Genomic DNA, 5,920 nt, shown 5'->3' with positions numbered 1-5,920 from the left:
ATGACAGTTTATGTTATTCAGTAGATGATTTGTGATTTGTGATAAACTGAAATCGGTGATATTAGGCCTTGGGAATGTAACTTATGAAATCTATTAGACCACTTGTTTTATTTAGTCATGGAAGTGTTGTGTGAGTTTTGACTAATTGTTATTTAATTTGGTATCTGCGATGGAGTATCTGGTGGATGCAATTTTAGGAGTAGTTGTATTTGTGGAGTGATACTTGTTAGTGTGAATGTGCCTAGTACTGCCGAAGGGATTTGTAATGTGTGTCGTAGAAATATTAAGTAGTACCAATTTTCTTTTCATAAGATCGTACTTTAAATATATTAGGGAGCGTGAGAAAATTAGATGATGAGTTATTTGTTGATTAATTTTTTTTCAGATGGAATACACTGGTCATAGCGAGAAATTCTGCATAGAGGATGAAAGTGATTGTGTTGGCGACATAGTTAGTTCAGATGTTGATGAATTTGATGTTGAGCAATTGGATCCAAATGGCTAGGATGACCTGTCGGATTATGGAGATGTATTTGGTCTTACTATAGCTGAAATAGAGAACAAGGTTTTCAGAATGGAGGAATGTGCTTATGAATTCTATATGAGGTTTGGGAAGTGCCATGGGTTTGGTGTACGCAAGGAAGACTATGGGAAGAATGACGACGGAAACCTAATTAGGAGGAGATTCTTTTGCAACAAAGCTGGATTAAGGGATGAAAAGCACTATAACAAATATGATAGAAAAAGATGTCATAAGCTTGAGACGCGGACGAATTGCCAGGCTAAGTTGTCCATATATCTTGACAAAGAAAGTTCGAATTGGAAGGTCCGAAAAGTCATCCTTGAGCACAACCATGAGTTAGTAGCTAGGTGTATGGTACACTTGATTCCTAAGTTCTGTCGGGTTTCAGGTGCGGCAAAGGATCAGCTAGATGGTATGCAAAGTCATGGGCTACCAACGTCAAAGATACTTGGTTACATGGAGGGGATTGCTGGAGGGTATTCACTATTGGTTTTCACAAAGATGAATGCTTATAACTACTTTGACCGGACTAAGCGTGCAAGAATCGCAGATGGGGACGCAAATTCTGCCATTGTTTATTTGGAGGGAAAGGCTTCTGTGGACCCGATGGCAATGGCGAGGTATAACCTGATTAAGGAGGGTATGTTGACCAACTTGTTTTAGGCCGATGGAATGAGCAGAGTTAATTACCAACACTTTGGTGATGTCACCGCGTTCGATTCGATGTAGAAAAAGAAAAAGTACAAGAGACCGCTTGTAATATTCTCGGGTGCAAACAACCACAAACAGACGATGATTGGTTTAACAAATCAGATTTAACAAATGATTTTAAATTTCGATATTCAAAAACTGATTTCAAGATTGGTTTGGAAATAAAGCTGGATTTACATATTAAAACCAGTTTGGAATCGGTTTTTATTTTTTCCATTCGGTTTAGAACATGTTCTCTCTTTTTAATCCGATTGAATCTTGGTTTCATGAACTACAGAACTGGTTCTAAAGTGGATGTTGTTCGGATTTTTGAAAATCCAAAGCATGCCCACCCCTAGTGGTTATATGTGTCACATTCGTTTTCTTGGTGATTCATTGTTGGTAACGTTGTTATTGTATACTCTGTCAAGTAATTTTTGAGTGAGTCCCCAAATTTGAACCAGGTTGCAAAGGGTAGCACTGCTCAGGTTAATAGGGACGAAGGCATAGAAGCCGCTTGTGAGTTCGATCGCGTCATCGGAACAGGGGAAAGCGAGACTATTAAGGCCAAAGCGTGCAAGCCAAAGGGGAATTGGGCCTTTGAGGTGCTGGACCTCCTTCGGTCACTCCACGCACACGTTAAGTACAAATGACAAGTTGGTGCATTCATGTGTTTGTTACATAAGTCATGATGTCGAAGTTATGTACTTCTTAAAGGGACCTTTCTTATACTAAGTAGTATGATATGAATATTATATGTTGTTAGTCACACTAGTACTCTGTGAGGTCATTCTTGATGAGTTCACGCATGTGGAGTTTAGTATTTTCTTAGTATTCTTTTGGCTTGTCAAATTTGGGCGTCTTGACATGGTCAATAGTATGTTATTATGGATGTCCACAAGGTGCCAGCAGCAACATGCTCAGTTGTGTTTGTTTTTATATCTTTGTTTCTATGTCAAAACATTTCAAATGTAACTGGATTGATTTTCCTGTACATTGGCATGCACCAAATCATCCCGATCTATACCATCAAAGAATTAAGACAACCACACACACAAAACAGGGAGAATATTCCATCACACTTTTCAGTTCTCTCATTCCTTCTAATATCCCTTGTGTTACTTTCCACTGCAAAATGTGGCGTTGTTACTTATTCGGGCCAAGGTGACCAAGGCCAAATGCCATTAATAGAAGCATGTAATTCAGAACTTTATATATTTCTGAATATTAAAAGTTTTGCTCACAAAAACCGATGTCTGTGAAGTTCATACGATATATTATAATCATCTTCTGATTTCAAAGAAAGAAACTTTTCAAGCGAGAAAATTTAAAAAAAAAAAAAACTAGAAAAAAGGCCGAAATTGCTTCAATTGTGGTAAAAATAAAATATATAAGTAACAGCAATATACGTATTAATTAATTTTTATGTTATGTTTATGTACCTGTTGGTCTAGGTTTTTAAAATAAATAATTTTAAAAAACTGTATAAAATATGTATTATCTCCTGAAAAAATATTATTATAATTAAGGTGAACAAAATCGGAGAAAAATGACAAAAAAAATACCAAAAAAGCACATTCCAAATTTATTGCGTTAAGTATAGACACACTTGGTCAATAACATGTAGGATATTTTATTGCAAAACATCTCCGTTCGTTACATCCACCTCCAGTAATAAACTTGCATTAAGGTGTTGCTAGCTTTTCCTTTCATGAATAAAAGGAAAATTTAACAACATCTTGCACAATGTTAACAAAATAAAAAGGGAGTACCTATCTAAAAAGGCATTTAACATGTTTGCTTATACTATAGAATATCAACTACATCATCAAAATACAATAGGAGATGCCGGCACTACACCTCACTACCAAATGGATGAAAAGTCCTCCCCCAAATTAGATGGTGAGACTTTAGCTACTACTGCTATCAACACAGCATACGTCCATCTTGGGAGCTTTTTCGGTCTTTCCAAGCTTGTAACTTGTTTGCTTTTGAAGCATTGTGTCATGATACTCGACAGCTAGCTTACAAATGTCATCCCTTTTAGAATTAGACTTTCACAAAATTAAATCTAATGCTAGCCTCATTCTTGTCTGATCGGCGACCACCTGTATGAAGATAATGTATGGGGCCTTATTAGATCATCAACCGTAATTCGGGTAATGACCTTCATGCTGAGTTTTGAGTTTTGATTGCCTCTAGGTCGTACGATGTCCACAAGTGCGAGAATTCCATCCATTGTGCTACCCAAACCCTGCAGTTTCTCCTGAAATTAGATAACTCAACTTTGATGTAACCAATAATGTATTAAGCGTTAAAGATAGATGCATAATTTTTCGAGGGAACTTCGGAATCTTACGAATACTCTCCTTGTTGGCCAGTAACATGTTCTGTCAGTTTGAAGTCCTTAATCATTGCAGGAATGCTAGTTTTCTTTTGATAAAATCGCCTCCCCCTAAGCATTGTGTGCAAAAAGAGAGCCTGTGCAACGGAAAGGTAAAATAATAATTAATAGGGTATCAAGAAACTATAAGGGAAAATATTGAGTAATCTTCAGATATTATATCAAACCACAAATTGCATTTGGCCGACCTTTTGGTCGTAAAGCTTGTCGTCTTTGAAGGAGTACAGATAAATTAGAAGTTGATTGCGCATGTCTACTACCATTAAGTGCCAACGCCCCTCTGTGTACATGGGTATGTATATCTATATCCGAAGATGGTTTGTATTAGTAATGTTCTAAACACGAGTACAACAGCATAATTTCTCAGGCTAGACAAAAGTTATGTATTAAGCAAGACGGGGCATGAACGGGGGTTCTGGATTACCTTGGTGATGTCGTCCACCGACACATGTAGCGACGTTCATTGTACTCCAACGGCTCCTTGCAGTAGGTTGTCAGATTCAGAGCTATTTGCTTCATTGGGTGAAAAAATGACACCATGTTAGCTGCACACTAATTTCAACCTACACAAATGTTTGGAGCAATTGGATCCTCTGTACAAGGTTACACGAGAAGCAGGAGCACTCGCTGAGAAAGTCGTTAGAAGCCACCAGGTATTCTCAGTCCGGTCATCTGTCAACATGGTTGCAACTAAGTTTAGCAGCTGTGTCATCGCAAAAGCGAGATCAAAACATTTTGCAACAGTTGGTAAAATCACTTATAGCATGAAAAGCCACGATAAAATTATGATTGAAGAGAAGTTTACATTGTCGACGACTTCCTTCCCTGGCCGAAGTGTCCAGAATGCTTTCCTGTCGCCAATACAATGATTGTTGGGCACCAATATCTCTCTGCACCGTCGAAGATGACAGCATCATGGAGTAAATAAAAAAAACCTACGCAAAATTAGACATAAAAATTCAGAGCCAGATGCATTCATGCTTTCAATTTGTTTATCAGTTAATTAGATTATTATGCATTAGTGTGGGCAAGAAGATAGCATCACTTAACTCTTAAACGATATGCAACACAATTAAAATGCTTAAAAACCATGCATAATTTAGAACACATGACTATATGCAATTTTTTAATTAAAAAAAAATCCTAAATTGAATCCCCTTTCTCTCATCCACTACCTCCCTTCTCCAGTAGCCAGTGCTCACCAGCATCTAACGACCTCATCCTCTCTCACTTCCACTAATCTACCCCCAATCACCATGTGTTCTCCAATCACTTCTCTATAAAAACGGTTTGTGTGGCTATTTTTTAGAGTTAGAAGATAGAAACAGGTGTTAAAACGTGATTGAAATATTAGGGTAAAAATCCTTCAGGCTTGTGAACTTGTGGATGAGAAAGGTTTAAGGCCCAAACAAAATATCAGCAAAAAGAAAAATAAAGCCTAACAGAAAAAAGGAGAAAAATTGGTACAAAAAATGGAACCCCCATTGATAAAGTAAAAAAATTAACAAAACACGCAAAAATCATCATGGGCAACACCCTGAAACCAAAAACAGCGCCAAAGGAAAAGCTTTGAAAGATAAAGCCACAGATGATCATGATCGTTTGCTCATAGTGCATAATGCATGTTGGGTATTCTATATCATAGTGTATAGTGGAAGAAATGTTGGGGCTTCAATGAAAACCACAATACAAATAATATTCAACACGGTGCGGCATTGACAGGCTTCAACAGGTAACATCTGTGGATTCTAATGGAGTCCACAGTCAAGGATGGAGGCACTTGGCCTCTACTCCATGCAACAAAAGTCAAGTTTCTTGAGGTTAAGCTTTGGTAACAACAGAGATCTCCAGTGACAGAGAACGAGGAAGAGAGGATTGGTCTGTTAGGGTGGGTGGGTCTTTGTGTGTGTTGGGTTATGGGTCGGTTTTGGTTGGGCTGGGTCAGTTCTATGGCCTACAGCCAGGTCCAAAAAAAATGATAAAGCCACAGAGAAAGTTTTGAGAGGAGCCATTTTTCACGTCGAAGGATCGTCCCTTTTCACCAAGCTGAAGAGTTAATAAAAAATCTTGAACAAGGTTGGAAAAAAACTTTTCAAGCACAACATTGCAACTCTCCTTTTCATAATAAAACTTATTTCTTATCTAGGTCAGGCGCGAAGATATAAGCCGCGACCACCAACTCCAACGACGACAAGTTCATTCCGGCAGGCGGATGGAAGGAAAAGTCTAACCACAGCGGTAGGGCACATAGCTCCACGAAAGTCGGCGCCACGACGTCAACATGTGCAGGTGACTTTAGGACT

At 38.2% G+C, this 5,920-nt stretch overlaps 1 pseudogene; it reads left to right on the top strand.

Moving 5' to 3' along the window:
- Positions 1-385: 385 nt before the first annotated feature.
- LOC148567043 (protein FAR1-RELATED SEQUENCE 5-like) lies at positions 386-1,866 on the top strand (annotated as a pseudogene).
- The last annotated feature ends 4,054 nt before the right edge of the window (positions 1,867-5,920 follow it).

This window comes from Arachis ipaensis, chromosome B4, assembly GCF_059453495.1.
Source record: "Arachis ipaensis isolate K30076 ecotype BB chromosome B4, ASM5945349v1, whole genome shotgun sequence".
In the NCBI taxonomy this organism is placed as follows: domain Eukaryota; kingdom Viridiplantae; phylum Streptophyta; class Magnoliopsida; order Fabales; family Fabaceae; genus Arachis; species Arachis ipaensis.
Note: the sequence above shows the minus strand (reverse complement) of the source record. Positions and strands in the feature narration are given on the sequence as shown.